General features: G+C 36.7%; 1 protein-coding gene across 1 annotated transcript in view; it reads right to left on the bottom strand.

Annotated features, from left to right (window-relative positions):
• The window catches only part of LOC115215640 (leucine-rich repeat-containing protein 7-like), a 157,495-nt gene that overhangs the window by 136,207 nt on the left and 614 nt on the right, over positions 1–20,674 (bottom strand). The window lies entirely within an intron of this gene.

Here is a 20,674-nt window from a genome sequence, read left to right as displayed (position 1 = left end):
TGACAGTTTCTGTTTCCAGGTAAAACAACAGAGAAAAGGTCAATAAAATAATTTCTTCATTTTTGTATACCCAAGATTCTTGATGTAAATTTATCTGTTGAAACAAATCTTGCTGTCTTGGAGGATCATTATGCCAATAATAAACACACACACTGGTTCATTATCACTTCCTTATTAGTAGTCACTTAGATATCTAACCAACTAACTAATCAATTGTTTTCTTAAGGTTAAACAACTGATTAGTTGTTTGTTTCCAAGGTCTTCAGACCTTGAAGAGATTGTGAATAGTGATGAAAGGACCTTAACAAACAAATAACTGATTGATTGTTTAACAAACACATTAAACAAATGATAGGCTAGTTAGTTAAATAATTAACCAACTGACTAACTATAAAGAAGTAATATTGAACCAGTGCATGTGTTTATTATTATTGGCATAATGACCCTCCCAAGACACAACAAAACAAATTTCGTTCCTTTGCTTCATGCTCATTTTTCTTTGCTAGCCTGGCTTATAAGGATATAATACTGAAGCATTGTTTTAAAGTTGGCTGCATTTTTTGTTGTGAAATCTCATCTGCTTTTCAAATGAAGTATATTTTTTTATATTTCGCATTATCTCAAAGTTATGAAGAGGAGATCGGATGATTTGCTAGCAGGGGAAGGGATGACAACATCACTGCTCAAAGTGAATGACTTTGTAAATGTAAACAAAACACACACACACACGTTTACATACAAACATACATTCTCAACACAAGCATATATACAAATACATATACATACGCACACATATATATATATATGTATGTATGTATGTGTGTGTGTGTGTGTATGTATGTATGTATGTATGTATATACATACATATATATATATAATATATATATATATATATATATATATATATATATATATATATATATAGATAGTATACTGTTCTATGATGGTAAGATCAACAAAAAAAGTAGTCCATCTGGTGAGTGATAGATATCTCTCTATATATAAACGGCAGTTTGTGTGTCTGTGTGTCTGTCAGGTTGTACCCTCACCTTGACCACGGCTTTCAACTGATTCTGATGAAACTTGACACACACATAGTCCAATGTCATAATTCAAAACTAACGCAGAGAAAATTTTGAAAAGTTCCCCCAGTTCTGAAAAAATCGATAAATTCGACATGGGGTCGAGAATCTAAGCTTTTTATATGCAACACATTTTCTGGGCTGTACGTGGGCTGTTCACGCGTTGGGAAGCACAATGATGTTTTCATGTTTTCGCCCAAAGGGACAGCTAAGAATATCGTATACACAGAAGTATTCGAGTGAAGAGAAGACATTGCAACCTACACATGCGCCTTCATTCCATAGAGGGAAAGGACTAGATTGGGATTAGTCGTTGCCTACTAGGGGCTCTTACATACCCGGGCAACGCCAGGCTATGCTGCTAGTTATTTAATAAACACAATGTATGTTTTTATGAGATACTAATATAGCTCCATGCAATAAAAAACAACTCAGACAACATTTTATGATAGGTCTGGTACCTTCATGCTTGAAGATTGCACGAAAGCACCAGACATTATAAAATGCTGAGTTGTTTTCATTGCCTGAAACTAACAGTTGCTCATAAAGATAAATACTGTTTACACACACACGTATATACATGTATACATTTCCCCACACATATACATATATATATATATATATTATATATATATATATATATATATATATATATGAAAGAAGGTTTGAAAATGCAATTTGAAAAGATGTTTATTCGCTTGACCGATTTCACTTCTTTAGAAAAAGATTGTCAAAAGTAAAATGTAAAGCTTTGTATAAGCTTTGTTGTGTTAAGTACTGGTTGCCATATGTATATATGTATTTTAATACATATATACATTATCAAAGAATGTATGTATGTATTTTAATACTTTTGTGACAACCAATACTAAACACAACAAAGCTTATACAAAGCTTTACATTTTACTTTTGACAATCTTTTTCTAAAAAAGTGAAATCGGTCAAGTGAATAAACACTTTTAAAATTGCATTTTCAAACCTTCTTTCATATATATTTCCACTCATGCGGGACCTTACAACTTTACTTTGTTATATATATATATATATATATATATATATATATATATAATCAAAATAAGCAACAAGGATATCCAGAGGTAATACAGTACGATCGTTTCATGCAATTCCATTTAACTGAACAATGCAATCATTACATCAATTTAAAATGCAGAGTAATCTTCAGCTGCACAAAGACATAGAATTTAATTAAATTAGAACAGATGGACACATTAGTATAATTATAACTAAAATATTCAATAAGTTAAGGAGATAGAGTACAATAGTCATCTGAATCTAAATTTTTGCTATATATATATATATATATATATATATATATATATATATATTTAAATAGGTGAATGAATTATCCTATGTTTATCGTCAGCATGGAAAATTCATTTAACCGAAACCTGGGTAGCAAATTCACGTCAGAAACACGGTTGAAGCGACCTGTCCAAGGGTAGAGACTCCGGGTTCATGTGCAGAAATTTGTGTGTTGTATATGAATAAATGAAAGAATGGAGTCGAACGAAGATGTTAACAAAATTCCTTTACTCTCGACATATGTTTCGAAGACAACATGTTTTCATTCCAAAGGAATAAAGGGTACATTATGCAATCTTCTCATCAGGAAAGAAAGGGAGCCTCTCGACAACAAGACAAACAAAAATTTCGATGACCCATACATACATGCATATCATATGTATCAATGTGTGTGCGTGTGTGTATACACATACAAACACATATATACATGTATAAAGATGTGTTTGTGTATGTGTCTATATAAATATTCTTTAAATTTATACAAAAAAAATGCTTACCAACTACATGATTCTGGGTTCAGTCCCATTGTGTGGCACCTTGGGCAAGTGTCTTCTACTATAGCCTTGGGCCGACCAAAGCCTTGTGAGTGGATTTGGTAGATGGAAACTGAAAGAAGCCCGTTGTATATATGTATGTATATATATATATATATATATATACACACACACATACATATATATAAATATATATGTGTGTGTATGTGTATATGTTTGTCTGTATTTGTCCCCCCCCCCTACCAACATCATTTGACAACCAATGCTGGTGTTTTTACGTCCTTCTAACTTAGCAGTTTGACAAAAGGCCCAATAGAATAAGTACTAGGCTTACAAAGAATACACTCTGGGAGTGATTTGTTCGACTAAAGACGGTGCTCCAGCATGGCTGCAGTCAAATGACTGAAACAAGTAAAAGACAAAAGAATGGGCACACACACACAACACACATACAAGCATATATATATTATTATATATTATATATATATATTCACCCATATACATAAACATAAACAGTATATACTGACATATTTACTAAGATTTCAGATTTCAGGCTTAACAGTAAGTCACAGTGTCATGATTGATAGAGTCTGGTCTGAAAACAGTAAACCAGTTTGAGCTGGTTCCTATTGCTCCTGACGCAATCTAGGGTAACATGTTCTGACATGAACCAAGACACAAGCATTGGGTTTGAACTCATGACTAACATCTTAATCACTTGGACCACTGCCTACTACCTCTCTCCCTCTCCATCTCATTCTTTGTCTCTTTCTCCCCCTTTCTCTTTAAACATATATATGTATGCGAATAATATATATATATAAGAATTTTTTGCGTAATGAGATAAAATAAACCAAGGCTGTATAGATATTAGAGCTTTTATAGATAGAATGTCTTACAGCTGTTTCTAGAATATTAATTAATAATAATATCCCTTCATCGGAGACGGTGTGAGAGGAAAAGTTAAGTTATAGTTAGTTTCGATGTGATATAAATAGAGAGAGGTGGAGGAAAGAAAATAGATGTAAGATATGTATGGTATATATATATATATATATATATATATATATATATATATATATATATATATTATTGTAATTTCCATTTTCTTTCTCTCAAGTCTATGTAAACAGAGGAGTTCCTGAAGCAAATCCAGTGGAATACACATCCAGACTGTTGTTGACATCAGGTAAACGAATACTGTGAACATGCTTTAAACAGCATTGTACAAGGTATATAACTGAATATAAATTATTACCTATATATATACAATTGCAGTGTGGAAGGTGTTTATAAGCCATTTAAGAAACACACAAAAACCGTTAGATTCACTTCAACATTTAAGTTTAATTTGTCAAAATAAATGTTGAAGTGAATCTAACGGTTTTTGTGTGTTTCTTAAATGGCTTATAAACACCTTCCATGCTGCAATTGTTTTTGTTCCAGCACATAATCTCAGATCAAGTCACTTGCTATGCAAGTACATCTCCGTAATATATATATATGTATATATATATATATATATATATATATATATATATATATGATCCTTATGTTGTAGAATATTAGCAAACCTCTCAAATTCTGCTTATCTCAACCCTAAATAAACCTGTTCCCTAACTTCCCTTGTTGTTTAGTACACACACATTTGAACATCGTTATTATCATCAATTTAATGTCCACTTAGCCAAGCTTGCACGAATCAGACAATTTATTGAGACAGATTCTTCTCTGACTGGATAGCTTTCCTGTCACTAACTCTCACTTGTTTCCAAATAAGGTAATACTTCCCTGCAGTCAGACAGTTTATTAGAAATGCGTGACACCGCCTGTATGACAGTGACACTCATTTACAGCTATCATGCAATGACAAGACAAGAAGACACAAACATACACTAATAGATACGTACACACATATATAATACATACATATATAGATATCAAAAAGGGCCAACTGTCCTTCCCAAGCCATAGACTCATAAGGCTGTTTCTTGGATTCTGTGGTGTATATAATCCACCCCCAAATCCTAAACAGGATGTTGAGCCATTGTAAGGTCGCTCTCTTTTTCCAGCTGAGTGGACTGGAGCAGTGTGAAATTAAGTGTCTTAAGGGTCCAGGAATCAAAATCACAATCTCACCAACATGAGTGCAACACCCTAACCACTAAGGCACACATTATACATATGAGTATACAAACACACTTACACACACATATACATAGACATATAGATATACAAATACACACACATACATATAAATATACAAATACACACGCACATATATAAATATACAAATACACACATATATACATATACACATATATATACATATAAATACACACACATACATATAAATATACAAACACTCATACATATAAATATACAAATACACGCACACACATATATATATATACATATAAATATACAAATACACACATACACACATATTCTTTTATTCTTTTACTTGTTTCAGTCATTTGGCTGTGGCCATGCTGGAGCACCACCTTATATAAATATACAAATACATACACACACATAGACATATAAATATACAAATACACACACACACACACACACATACACACACAGACACGACAGTTTCTATCAACCAAATCCACTCACAAGGCAACCAGGATTTATAGCAGACAACACTTGCTCAAGATGACACTCAGTGGGATTGAACCCCAAATCTTGTGGTTGGGAAGCAAACTCCTTAACCACACAGCCATGCCTGCACCTGTTTATACTTATAAATTCATTATTTAATGCTTCTTTGTTATTACCATTCAAGCTTGTGTCAGTACTGACTGAGCAGACCTAGGATCGAAGACGTTCCAGCCATGACCGTTCCATCTGTGTTCATACATAGGCTATCTAGGACTACATCATTCAATGTTTCCTTCGCCTTTTTTTTAACCCTTTGAACCTGCGATTTTGTTTGACTACGTATATACCCCTGGAAGAGACTAATTAACAGAAACATCGTTATTTTCAGCCAAAAACACAAAAATACGTGGCCACCTACTTTTATCATGGAGAGGTAGAGTCCAATAAAATTGCACCCACTAAAGTGTACTTGCAGGTTCAAAGGGGTTAAGGCAGGAGTGTGTGATAGGTAAGAAATTTGGCTGCTATTTCTAGCAGAAGTTGTTGTTAGTATAGTATTACTTCTACCTTGTTGCACTTGTCCTTCTTGTTTGGCCCAAATCAGCCTCATTTGAGCAGATCTAAAGGAAAGGACATAATGGTGTTGTTATTATATAACCTTAAAATGAAGGGATGGTCAAAACTGGAATGACTTTGATCATAGGTCTGTATTTAATTCAGGTTGACCTGGGGCTAAAAATACACTTATCCATTATAATTTAGTGGAGTCAAGGAAACCCATATGTGATCACTTTACCTGCTAGAAATAACAGCCAAATCTCCCACCAAATCACACCACCTGCTAGAAATAACAGCCAAATCTCCCCTAAATCACACCACCTGCTAGAAATGAACAGCCAAATCTTCTCTAAATCACACCACCTGCTAGAAATAACAGCCAAATCTCCCACCAAATCACACCACCTGCTAGAAATAACAACCAAATCACCCCTAAATCACACCACCTGCTAGAAATGAACAGCCAAATCTCCTCTAAATCACACCACCTGCTAGAAATAACAGCTGAATCTCCCACCAAATGGCTTCACGTGCTAGAAATAACAGCCAAATCTCCCCTAAATTGCATCACCTGCTAGAAATAAGTCAAACCTCTCCCTGTTTACTGCTTTAAAGACTGCATGGTCATGATGCCTGGAAACACTTTGCTTAATGAAGGTTAACCACCACCACCAACAACAACAACAACAACTTAGTGAAATATAGGGTATGGTCACATGATATATTAATTTATGCAGGACAAGTAACAACCAAACATAAAAGGTTACTTAGATGTAGTATAATTAGTAATTAACATGACAACTCATTAATCTTATTTTCTCCCTTTCCTTACTGAGGTGTCGGCATAGTGTGTGTGGGTGGTGGTGGTGATGGTGATTGTTGGATGATGGTAGTAGTGGTAGTGGTGATGGTAACAGTAATGGTAGTGATAGTGATGATGATGGTGGTGTTGTGGTGATGGTTGTAGTGATTGTGGTGGTGGTAGTAGTGGCTCTGATGGAGTTGCAGTGAGGTGGGGTGAGGGGATGTCAGATATTGGATGAAAGATACCAGCTGTGAGCCTGTCATCATTTCTATGTGACAAATTATTTCTTTGAGGGCTGGCTAGTGGGGTGGATAATAATCACACACACACACACACACAAGCCACTGTCTCAGTTGCATATTAAGGGTGGAATTGATGACTGACAAGAGATAAAAACCATGGCAACAACATAAAGATCAGTGCAGATCTTAAATGATAATAATATATTAATCATATGTGAATGTTTAGGATAATCTTTATTAATCTTTGTCTTTTACTATACCACCCTGTCATAACAGGCTGTCTACTGTGACAGAGGGTGGAAGATGAGAGAGCTGGGTGTCCACTCATCTAAGGAGGATGTCAGGCTGAGAGAACAGTATGTTGGCTTAGACAGTTTGGTACCCATTTAGTAATAAGTGACTGGTTCATATTGCTGATAGCAGCTCCTCACTGTGCTCCCTCTACCCTTTCCTCAGCCCCAGACATTTAACCCTTTTGATATCAACCCACTTGAGACCATCCCAGGTTCCAGGATACAAACTTCCTGTTTCAAAGTGATCGAAACAAAAACCTTCCATCAAAACTTCATGTTGATTTATGTTTCAAACACCAGCTTAATAACGATAAAGTTATTTTATTAAATTCTGTGTAATTTGCAAAATTGATTGAAATAAAGACAGCGTATTTCAACTAAAACAGACTAACAAAAGGGCCAACCGTTTTGATACCAGCCCACCTGGGAACATCCCTAGTTCAATGATAAAAACTTACTTTTTAAAGTGACCTGAATTAAAAACCTCCCATCAAAATTCCAAGCTAATTCATGTTCCAAAAGTCAGCTTATTAATGACAAAGTTTTTTACTGTCAGTTTTCCTTAAATCATTCAACCCATGCCAACATGGAACATGAGCATTAAAAGATGATGATGATGATGATGATGATGGTATAAATGACGAGGCTTTTGTTGGCTTGCAGTTATAGTAGAAGACACTTGCCCAAGGTGCCACACAGTAGGACTGAAAGTGAACTCCTTCATCACTGCCATGCCTCCACCTACAATACACACACACACACACACATTATCATCATTAAATGTCTATTTTCTATGCTGGTATTAATTGGACGATTTTAATAAGAGGTGGCCAGCTGGAGAGGTGCACCAGATTCCAATTGCCTGTTTTGGCATGGTATCAATGGTTGGATGCCAACCACTTCACAGAGTGTACTGGGTGTTTAATATGTGGCACCAGCACAGGTGCTGTTTACATGGCACCAGTGCAGGATATAACACACACACAAAAGCATACCATGCAGAAACTCATACACAGAGACATGTGCACATGTGCATATATGATTAACCGCTAAGAGTAAAGAGTACTGAAAAGTACAAGAGTACACAAAAGGGAGCAAAACCTGCCCACAACCCAGGTGGGACACAGTGTAGTGTATTAATCACATGAAACCATTGTGAGCCTCCTGGATACACATTATGAATGAAGCTAAAGGTGGGTCCCAGCCATAACTGAATGGAAAAGTATGTAAGGAAAGATAACTGCTGCGAACAGTAGTAGCAGTAATAGTAGTAAGTAAAAATACCGGATTTAAGGGGAAGGAATATAGAACTGGTCAAATTCCTTAATTTTGTTTTCCTAACAATATCTGGAAAATTCTGCATTGAACTCCTTCCATGGATGAGTTCATTTGACTTTTGAAACGTTTTTCATATTTCAGTTCTATATTTAAGAGATGAGGATTTTTCATATTTGTTTACAGATTAGATTTAAGATATATACATACATCTGTATATACACATACATGCATACTTATACACACACACATTTGTATTTTTCATAATTTGTACTGTTGGACACGGTGCAGGTATGACTGTATGGTTAAGAAGTTCACTAGCCAACCCTATGGTTTTTGAGCTGTCTTGCTGCATGGCATTTTTGGCAAATTTCTTCTGTTAGACTCCCAGGCCAACCAAAACCTTGTCAGTGAATATGGCAGAAGGAAACTGAAAAAAGATAAGGGGCATACCTAGGGTGGGGCAAGCAGGGTACATGCTCTGGGTGTCATTTCAGCCAAGATCATTTTCTAATTAAGCCATTAAAAAAATTTTGACAGGGTGGGGGACGCAATTTTGATGCTTGCCCTGGGTGCCATTTACCCTAGCTATGCCCCTGTATATATGTGGATGGATGAATGGATGGATGAACAGACAGATGGTGAGATGGATGGATGAACAGACAGACATGCAGACAGATAGACAGACAGACAAACAGACAGATGAAATTTGGTGGTATATATATTGTGTGCATATAGGTATATAATATAATTGTGTTTTTGAAAGTGTTGAGTAATGTGTGAATATGTGAGGATATGCATGTGTGTGTGTGTGTGTATGTGTACCTGCACACAAATACTGACACTGAAACACGTTAATACAAAGAGGGAATTTTATTCCACCACCACCACCATCACTCTAGTAACCCCTCAGTACCATTTCTTATCTACCATCTTCTTTCTCTAAATATTTTCCCCACTGATCTGCTTGATTTATTGACTACACTTTCTCTCTCTCTCTCTCTCTCTCTCTCTCTCTCTCCCCCTATCAACCAGTCACTTGTCTCACACATCCTATTAGCGGCTGCACATTAACAGTTATGGGTGGAAGGACCCTACACAAACTATTTTATCTTTCACAGAATGTCCCCTCATCAATCCAATATTTAATACCAGGCTAAAAAATATCTATCCTTATTAATGTGATCCTTTCCAATAAGAACTTTATAAGATTCAATTATATCAGAGCCATTTCTTCTCTCCGTCATACTCATTTCCTCTCCGTCACTTTTACCCTTTCCCCCACCCCACACAAAACTGCTTGATCTATTTACTTTCATTATTGTTTGCAAACACTCTCTCTCTCTCTCTCTCTCTCTCTCTCTCGTTTGGTCTATGAAATATCTAAGAGAGGTAGGCTGATGTGGAGTGTCAAGATACAAACCATATTTTGTTCACCATATTGACTCTTTGGAAAGCTGAACCAATAAATCAGACTATGGCAAGAGAGAATAGATGGTCTACCATAGAAGAAAAAAATGGTAAAAACAATTTCAAAAAATTCCTGAGCATGAACACAACAAACAACATAAATTGAATTATGTGTCACAGAGAACATTCAAATAAAGAATTCATTCAAAGAGAAGCAGGGAATATTTTCTGCATAAACAAACTGGAGCATTGTAGGCCAAATGGATTAATATTTTACACTGGTTAATCGACATTATTTCATATTTGGGTGAAAGGGATTATTTACATATTCTGGCGCTGCTCATTTGATTGGCAATATTCACAAAAGTAGCTTCCTTAGGCTGGATGAACTTTTGACTTGATGGGCTCCCATACTTGAAGCTTACGGCAGGAAGGTCAATGAAAGCCAGTAAAAATGGAGGACGATTGCTAGCACATTATTTGTCAGCTGAATCAGAAAATTAATTTATTTCTCTTTAGTCTGATGTCATTTTGAAACACACTTTCTAAGAGATCAAAGGCAAAAGAGCATTCAATAATAGTGGATACAATACCTGATTCCTCACACATCAAACAGGCAACATTTATTAGACATTATCTTCAAAGTATAGATTATGAGTTTAAGAGTCAAAGAGAAAATTTTTATCTTTTGGGAAAATGGGTTCTAACATTGCAAACCTGACAAAGGAAATACAAATAAAAATAGCATTCTTTTGGAAGATTGTAGGGGACAAAAGTATGACAATGTTGCCAATATGACTGCTATTTACAAAGGGGAAACAAAGAATATAAGCTTAACTCTTGAAAATTTTTTAAGTGAGAAGCCCAGTCCTGTAAGGACTCTGTCACAGAAGAGAAATGAATGATAGAGGAAGGGATTAGGACTTTTCTACCTTAGAAAGTTCCTGACTTCTTTCAAAATGACAGTGAATAAAGTTAGTATGGTTTGTGTGATGCCATGCACTTCAGGACCAGCTGATCAATGAAGTTCTGTACTTTATTGTATCATACGGGAAGTTAAGACTTAAAGAAAATCCTTTTTCTATTTTCTCATTATGTGGATACCATGCATTGAATGTGGGTGACACAGACCCAGCAGAGTGCTGTATTGAGGCAGTTGTTTGTTCCTTCCCGAGCCATGCCTGGCTCATAAGGGCTGGTTTCCTAGTTTCATTGGCATATAGGTTCCCAACCTGGATGGGATGCTGGTCTGTCACAGGTGAGCTGCTAGATGCAGGAGGAAAGAGTGATTCAGTGGAAGTTTACCATTACCTTCTGCCAGATCCACACGGAGCTAAGGTGTTTCACTCATAAACACGCACATTGCCTGGTCTGAGATTCGAACCTGAGATCTCTTGACTGCAAGTCCACTGCTCTAACCACTAGGCCTCCCCGTATTGAAGCAGTTACTTTTACTTAATTATTGATAGTATTAATATTTTTTGGTTCTAACTGATAAAATTCTTCTGAGTCCACTCAGTCATAAGCATTCTGGTCAGGCTTCTAGTCTTGCAGACACCTTCCTCTTTCTTCCTCCTATCAGCCTTGGAAGACCTGTAGCAGCCCATGAGCATTGCTTGCAACCCTGACTAAAAGACTAAACAAATCATAAAACTGTCTCGAGAGGTTTGACAGTGCTAAATCCATCAGATGCCACAAAGGAGGTTCTTAAAAATTTCATCTAAACGAAGACGAAATTTCTGTTTAGACCAGAATTTCCTAAAGATCTCCATTGAAGAGATCACTTCTCCCCCACCCCACAAAGGATCACCTTACTACCAACGGATGCTAGGATTCCCCTACCCTAGGGATTATACCATGTGTGTATAATTAAAATTATAGAGTTAAGTATAAAGATGACTAAAAATGCTTTTGCATATAATTAGTAGATGTATCACTATTTCTCATGGGAAATGCAAATGAGGAAAACTGATCTGCTTGCTATTTGTAACCAATCGAGTGACTGCATATAGGTTACCTGGTTTAGCCTTATATTTAGTCACGTGAAAAGTATGCTGCTACAACAGTGTCCAAGTCCTGGTAAAAGCCCTGGAGAGGAGATTGGGGAGTGACATTTAATTTAAGTATCAAAGTGCAAAGCAATGATTTTTTTTTTTATTTCAAACAAAATGAAAACAATTCCGACCATGAATTGCACTTTGAGAACCAGTGAGTTACCTGTGAAAAATAGAGATTAGTCTCTCAGGTGTGGAAGGTCAAATGTACATTGTATTTGTTATCAGAAGAGAGTAGAAAGAATAGAATAGAAACAAAGTAGGTACAGATGCATGGGCTTAGTTGACTGCTGCTGTACAACCAGAAATCACTTAAGATTGTTGGTAGGTTGTTGAGAAGTGAAACAACATAAAGAAAACCCAACTATACTATAGGTTGAATAATAGTTTCTAATATAGGCACAAGGCAAGGAATTTTGATGGGAAAGGGTTAGTTGATATCACTGATTGCAGTACTTGATTGGTTCTTTATTTTAGTTCAATTCCCAGCAACATGTTGTGTCCTTGAGTAAGACACTTTATTTCACATTGCCCCAGTCCCCTCAGCTGGCAAAAATGAATAGTACCTGTATTTCAAAAGGGCCAGCCTTGTCACATTCTGTGTCATGCTGAAGTTCCCAGTAAACAATCTTATGGGTATACGTGTCTGTGGAGTGCTCAGCCACTTGCACATTAATCTCATGAGCAAGCTGTTCCGTTAATTGAATCAACAGGAACCCTCATCGTCTTACCCAACAGAGTGCCTGTTTAATGAATAAATAAGAATTACATTCTAATGGCATGTTCCTACAATATATTCCTAGTCCCCAAAACATCAACAAACTTCTAAAAAAAGACTCAAAACTATTCCAGAATTAAACAACAAATTATATAAATACATGGTAACCATCATCAAGATTCCCTTAACTGATGCATCCAGTCATTGGAGTGCCACTCTAGATGCTTTAGTAGTTAGCCGTCAATGATGGTCTCTGTTATTTGTCATGCATACGAAAACAAAGAAACATACCACCACTACCATTGAGGAGAAAACAGGCCTGCGCCTCACCAATGAGAATGATCTCAACAAAAGATGGTCTGAACACTGCAAAGATCTTTACAATCACAAACTCAAACATGACAGCAAGATTTTAGACAATTCCAACAACAACAACAACAACAGAGAACATGGGGATACTCCAATTCTTCAGAAGGAAGTTGAAGAGACTATAAATACACTTATGTTTAACAAAAATCAACAAGCATTGATGGAAATGAAAGAGGGATAGTATAGAAAGAAATGGGTCATTTCCCTACTTTTCAGTTCACTGAGTTGGACAGCTAACAGCATCTAATCCCCACCTTTCTGATCACAACCACTTGGGCTTTAGCCATACCCTTAGTTTCTCGTACCCATTTCCAGTAGTGTCAATGAAATAATTATTTACTTAAAGAATATGTCCAACGATTGTTGTTACACATTATTTATTTGCCTTAATTTGATTTAATTCCTTGTAGCAGTTGAATCCCCTCATTATTAACCTGTTTACTTTGTCCAAAGGGAAAATCTTTACCAGAATAATCCTGTCTTTGAGGATCTTTATCAATTAAAAATGGCTACCCTTCTGATAAGTTGTTAAAATTCAAGATGGTTCTGTAGCCTCTCTTATCAACATTTTTCTCCAGAACATTGTTGTTCCATTTTAATGGTCCTCATTAGATAGTTCTTCCTCATAAAATTCAAGAAACTCATTATTTTATATTTTAAGTATTGTTGTAACTTGAAAGAACTGCATTTCAATGAAGTAAGCAATAGACGTATAAAAATCGTCTCACATGGTTACTCTACAAATTCAACATTATCAACTTCAATCTTACCAGCGTCAACCTCAAATTCATCATCGTCAACCTCGAATCCGTCAGCATCTCTCTACCTTGATTACGTCACCATCAACTTAAATATCGTCGCTGTAGGATGAGGTAAATATTTTTATGAACAGACATTGGCATCAAGGATTACTTGTCTCAGAATTGTAAAAGGATGTAAACTTTAGAAGATCTCGAAAAGGATCACTACGTTAGCACATTACATTATCATAAATATATATATATACGTTTAGTACATTAGATGTACGTGAAACTACAAAGACAAAAGTAACATCATTTTAATCTTTTATTCATTAATTGTCATTTCTTAACTCTTAACATATTTCGAAAAAGTTCCAGCACAGTCATCTTCGATAATCAAAATCAGGCCGGTATCGATTAGATATATTCATGTGATTTGAGGGGAGGGGTACCGTAAATGACGTTCGTGGAATTAAAAAATAATAACACTAAATGACTAGTGTCGTTATCGATCATTAATTAATTATTTATATTTTACAGAACTGAAAAAGCAACAAGTTACAAAAGGAAGAAGGGAAAAACTAAAATCAATCAGAATTCAGTTTGACAGGTGTACATTTTGTGAATAAATAACGAGCGAGAGGTGTTAAGTACAGGCTTACAGTTTAAAGGCAAGTAAACAAAACAAACACAAAAAGGATCCTCCGTCGGTTTCGACGATGAGCGAATGATCCCAGATGCTTGATCAACTAAATTATAAACTCATTGACTAATAATGTAAGTGGCTGAGTATTTCACGGATATTTGTAGCTTAGAGACGGAGGGAAGGAGAGAATGGAAGCAGTCATCTCTGGGTGGAGATATGAAAGGGAGTAAAATTTCTTCCTACCTGTCACACCTTACCAGGTGAGAGGAGGAAGCTCCGAAAGTATCATTTTGACCCCGAGTGCTTGTAGTCCATGTGCATCACTGTTGTATCCTTAACGAAAACACTCCAAACAGAATCAGATTGACACAGTGACAAAGCTGAGCCTTTGAGATACGAGTAGAGGCTATCCGACAGGCTTTCACACTGTTCCTGCCAACCCAATTACATTCACAAGGTTTCGAGGATCGATTTGAAGCTATAGGTAAAACACACACACACACACACACGCAGGGCCGTTATCGTCTGTGTGTATATGTGAAATATATATTTAATCATTATTTAACTGTTCCGTTTTGTTGCATAGATAGACGTTTTATATAGATTTCTGACTAAATTAATCCAAATGAAAAACATTCCAGTTACATCAATCACATCTTTTCCCCCGGGCAATTCATATCTAGGACTACGTTTTCTAATGTGTCATTTCTATTTTGCTAATTTTTTTTAAAGACTGTGTGATAGGAAAGAGATTTGGCTTCTACTTCTAACAGGCCAATCGACCACATAAAGGTTTTCTCGTCGTAAATTATGAAGGGAATACGAAAAAGAATTTTCAGTCACTTCATCGACACCCTTTATCCACCTGGGGGGTTTCAGGAAACCATACAAACATAGTTGAGATAAGAACGAAGGAGCCTTTATGTGGTCGCTCGATTTATTATAGAAACGATAGCCAAATCTCTCGCAAATCACACCTTGAAGTCTTTAAAAGGGGAACATGTTGGATATAATGAGGTTCTATTTTTCAATTTCGACCACAAAATCACAAGAAAAATATTTAAAATGTTTAAACATAGAGGCTAAAATATTTACAAGTCAACAATGGCGATAGACACATGTATTCTATGAAAAATAAACGGGATGGTCATCGCTGGAGAACATTTGAAATTTGACCATAAACAAGTCTCTGTATTTGATAGAGAGTTGTATTCGTAAAGTTTCGAAGTTACTAAAATAGCAAAACAATTTCAGAGAGCCAGAACGATATCTAATTAAAAAATGTGCTTCTCTCAGAAAGTAAATTAATGACAGTGGGGAGTTGGGGGAGGGGGAGGTAAATCGTATGGGAGCTTTTTTTTTCTTTCTTTCTTTTTTAATGTATATTTTTATTCTGACGAGGAAAATAATATTTCTGGGTCTTTAAAATATGCATTCAGATACCTAAGCTTATTCGGGGATTTGTGCTTGAAACACTTTGTCCAAGATTGTATTAAAGAACACTTTCTAATATATGTATGTTTGTGTGCGTATGTGTTTGTGTGTATCTCTCTCTCTATCTATCTATCTATCTATCTATCTATCTATCTATCTATCTATCTGTGTGTGTGTGAGAGAGAGAGAGAGAGAGAACAGTGGATAGGTAATGATTTCACAGACGTTTCATAATTACATAATAAATTCTACAGCTGTTTCAGCAGTTAAAATACATTGGCTCCGGTTTCCCGGTTTCAATGGCGTACGTGTTCCCCAGCTGGATGGGACGCCAGTCCATCGCAGCGTTACTCATTTTTGTCAGCTGAGTGGACTGGAGCAACGCGAAATGAAGTGTTTTGCTCAAAGACACAACGCGTCTCCCGGTCCAGGAATCGAAACCACAATCTTACGATCATGATGCTGACACCCTAACTACTAAGCCACGCGCTTCCACTTATATATATATATACACACACACGCACATATATATATATACATATACACATATTTATACACACACACATATAATGATTCATACACACACACACACACGTTCTTTTCCTGCCTCCTCGCTTGCTCCTCAACGTCATCACATTCACATCCCACTCAACTCCATTCACCCCCAACCAATCACCTGCCCCCAACAACGCTCATATCCTCCACTATGCCCGTCTCCTTACAAAGTTACTCTACTTTATATGCACAGAACTCTCCCCATAAAACTGCATTCCCACCAAACCCCTTACCCCCTTTTATTCCTCTTCCTTCATTTCCACCACCCTCCTCTTTTTACTTTTTTTTCCTGACGAAGAACCTTGTTCGAAACGTCAAAGCCTCTTTTCTTTTACAAAAGTGAAACTTATAGCACAGTTATGAAAACCTGTCCTTTTTTGTTGTGCGTGTATGTTTTACTTCAACGTGGTTTACATGTGTGCGTGCGTGTGTGTGCATATGTGCGAGTGAATGTGTCACCTGAGTAAACAACATACTCGAAGTAACAATGCAGAGAATGAATCGTTAACTTTGAACAGAAACTCCATATATTAAGTGCCTTTCGCCTATCTATACACCCAAAGGGGTGTGTGAATATAATATACACACATACACACACACACACATATATAAACACATATACACACACATATATACGCACACACATACACACACACATGTATCAAAGATGGAGCAAAGACCCTTCCCGAGGCATAGGCACATAAAGCCGGTTTCCTGGATTCTGTGACGTATACATAACCCCACTAAACGAAACGCCAGTCCGTCGCAGGATTACTCGCTTTTGCCGGCTTGGTGGACTGGAGCAATGTAGAAGGAAGTGTTTTGCTCAAGAACACAACGTATCAGCAGGTCCTGGATTCGAAACCCAATCTTACGATCATGAGTGCGACACCCCAACCACTAAGCCACTTGTGTGTGTAGTCTGTTCAAATCAGGTAATAGGGACAGGCCAGATATAAAATATAGGTCTAATTTCAAACGAACTACTCTTCCAGAATTTTCTGTCTGTGTTAAATACATACGATTTATATATAGGTACATGCGTGTGTGTCTCTCTATCTATCTGTCTGTCTGTCTACCTATCTATTTATCTGTCTATCTATCTATCTACCTATCTGTCTACCTATCTATCTATCTATCTATCTATCTATCTATCTATCTATCTATCTATCTATCTATCTGTCTGTCTACCTATCTACCTATCTATCTATCTACACACACACACACTACACGTAATATACATAATGTACTTATGAATAACAAAATAAAAGCAGAATAATTTCTAGAAAAAAAGAGGACGGGGTCTTTACCAAAGGAGCCCTTTCCTTTACTTTTGACAAGCAAAGGACTGGCCTTTCACAATTGCCCACGCCAAATGGCCCACCTAGAGCCCCTCTCCACACGAGCCTGCGCGCCCGAATGCGCGCGTGTGTGTGTATGTATGTATGTATGTATGTATGTATGTATGTATGTGTGTGTGTGCGTGTGTGTGTAATAATACACACATGCACATCAGGTGAGTTTCACAGAGTTAATAGTTTTACTTCTAAGAGAGTACCTTTGTATCTGCAAGCCTTGTTCTTTAGAGCACACACACCTGTATGTGTGTGTGTGTATGGGGGGAAAGTGAGCGAGCGGCGGACGGGTGGTGTGTGGGCTAGACGAAATTCCATAAAGTGCACATTTGAATGAGAGCTATGATGAAATATAAAGAAAAGAGAGAAAATATATTCTATGAAAAAGTGTGTAATATTACTCCATCACCCCGTTTTTCTTTTTTGTTATTATTTTTTGTTACCGTCACATTGCTCAACAATTTGATTTTCGTTCAATATTAGTATATTACGAGTTTTTAAAAGGGCTGAAAATTCGAGCAAGAAATAAATCAGTAAGCTAATGCTGAACCTTAGTAGGAATCCCGGTTTCGATTCTCAATGACCAAAAAATCCCTTTCATCTTAAAATGACTGCATCATCAATAATTTCGTGGAGAAAATCATAAAAACCAAACGATGACTTCGAATTAAAAGAGTCCCCTAAAACCCCTAGAAATTCTAACTGGCTCTGGCTGTCAGAAATCAATGATTTTCTTTTGAATGGACGACGAAACGAGGAATTGTTGCAGTTGTTTTTTTGTTACCGTTGTTGTTGTTGCTGCTAAAAAGATTCGACATAGCAGCAGCCAACAGCTGTTTCTACTGCTACAGTAGCATCAATTAATGTTCACTGTAATTATTATGATTGATGTCGGCTTAGATGATGGACATAAGGCTTTAGGTTCATAGGGAAACTGGGAAGATGAGATGATGTGATGGTCGCACTTTTTATATAAGAGCATTAGTAAGATGATTATAGTAAGAGAAAAAGAAAAGAACAATGAAAATGGCTACCAGCAGGAATCGAAACTGGGTCGTGGACTTCTCTTGCCCGAAGCTTGAATCATAATTGCTGCTAGTTCTATAGCAGTGACGTTGTTATAGGAGTGGAGTGTTCGAGTGCCACTTGCAGCTGTCTGCTACAAAACCACACACACACACACACACACACACACACACACATACATACATACATACATACATACATACATACACATACCCACGCACTATACAATCATCATACACAGAAACACACGCAATAAACTGGTTTCTTAATTAGATAGGCGACCTTAAATCTCCGAAGAAGATGAAATGATGAGTTGTAGAGTTCATACCTTTCCGAAAGAGTTTTAACGATTCAAATAAAAGGAAACGGCTGAAGCCAATAACCAACATAGGATTGTGGTTAGAGCTTGTTGAAAGACATTTTATAAGAGGCACACGTGCGTGTGTAGTATCACAAACGATAGATGCGTGTTTATTTCATTATTTCACAGGAGATCAGAGGTAATTATTTGCAAGACAATGGGAATAATACTTCTACATACACACAGGTGTGTGAATAGCATCTAGTATCTATCTATCTATCTATCTATCTATCTATCTATCATGATAGATGGATAGATAGAAAGATAGATAGATAGATAGATAGATAGATAGATAGATAGATAGATAGATAGATAGATAGATAGATAGATAGATAGATAGATAGATATGCGTGTGTATATATACATGTACTGTATATAAACTGGGCTGAATCTTCCTGTGCACGTGTGCAATTTTTTGTTTTGTTTTACATGTTCTTTTTCCGGTGATGCTTTGTTTATAGTCATTCCTTCTCGGTGTAAAGGTATTGGGCGTGTGTGCGCGTGCACGTTTAGGAAAGTTCGAGTTTTCTCTTAGTTTTTATATCTGTACGTGTGTGTGTCTGTGCGCGGGCGCGCGAATGGATGCTCATTTGTGAAAGGCTACCGCTCTACCTGTGGTGTGTACACGCAGATTTCTATGCCAGAACATTTGAGTAAGCATCTATGTTTGCTTATGCAAGTTAATGGATGGATGTCTGGGCACGCGAGCAGATTGGCGCGTTTGCATGTGTGGTGTGTGTGTGTGTGGTATGACGATGGCGATCTGTCACTTGTTGGTTGCCAAGAATTATGGTTTAGAAAGTTGACTGGTGAGAGGAGAGAGGAATAAGTCAATTCATGTACCTTTAATATTGAACAAACTCTCCCGCTTCTTGGAGATGTAGATTTATACACACACACACACACACACACATATATGTATATATAAACAGAGAGATATACACCAACATAATATTGTGAGAAATAAGGATTACATATTTTCTAATCAAAAATAAAAGGAGAGGAAATTAGCGAATTTAAAGACAGAAAAGCGAAAACAAGAAAGAGAGTAAGAACCAAAGAGAAATGGTAACACACACATCAAGAGGCACCGAGACGGAAAAAGAAAGAGAAAATCGGGAAGAAAAGAAATGGAAGGATGAAGACGGAGAGGGTGAGGTAAAGAGAAAGAAAGAGAATGGGGGAGGCGGAGAAAAAGAAAGTATGGGTGAGAAAGAGAAAAGATAGATTAATAGTGACTGAGCAGTGTAAGGTGGGGGGGAGGAGAAAAAGAGATGAGTTTAGGAATGGATATGATAGGAAAAAGAGAGGAGGAGGATAAGAAGAG

The sequence above is a fragment of the Octopus sinensis genome, linkage group LG9 (genome assembly GCF_006345805.1).
Source record: "Octopus sinensis linkage group LG9, ASM634580v1, whole genome shotgun sequence".
Taxonomy (NCBI): Eukaryota; Metazoa; Mollusca; class Cephalopoda; order Octopoda; family Octopodidae; genus Octopus; species Octopus sinensis.
The sequence above is the reverse complement of the archived record's forward strand: the minus strand, read 5'-3'. Positions and strand labels throughout refer to the sequence as shown.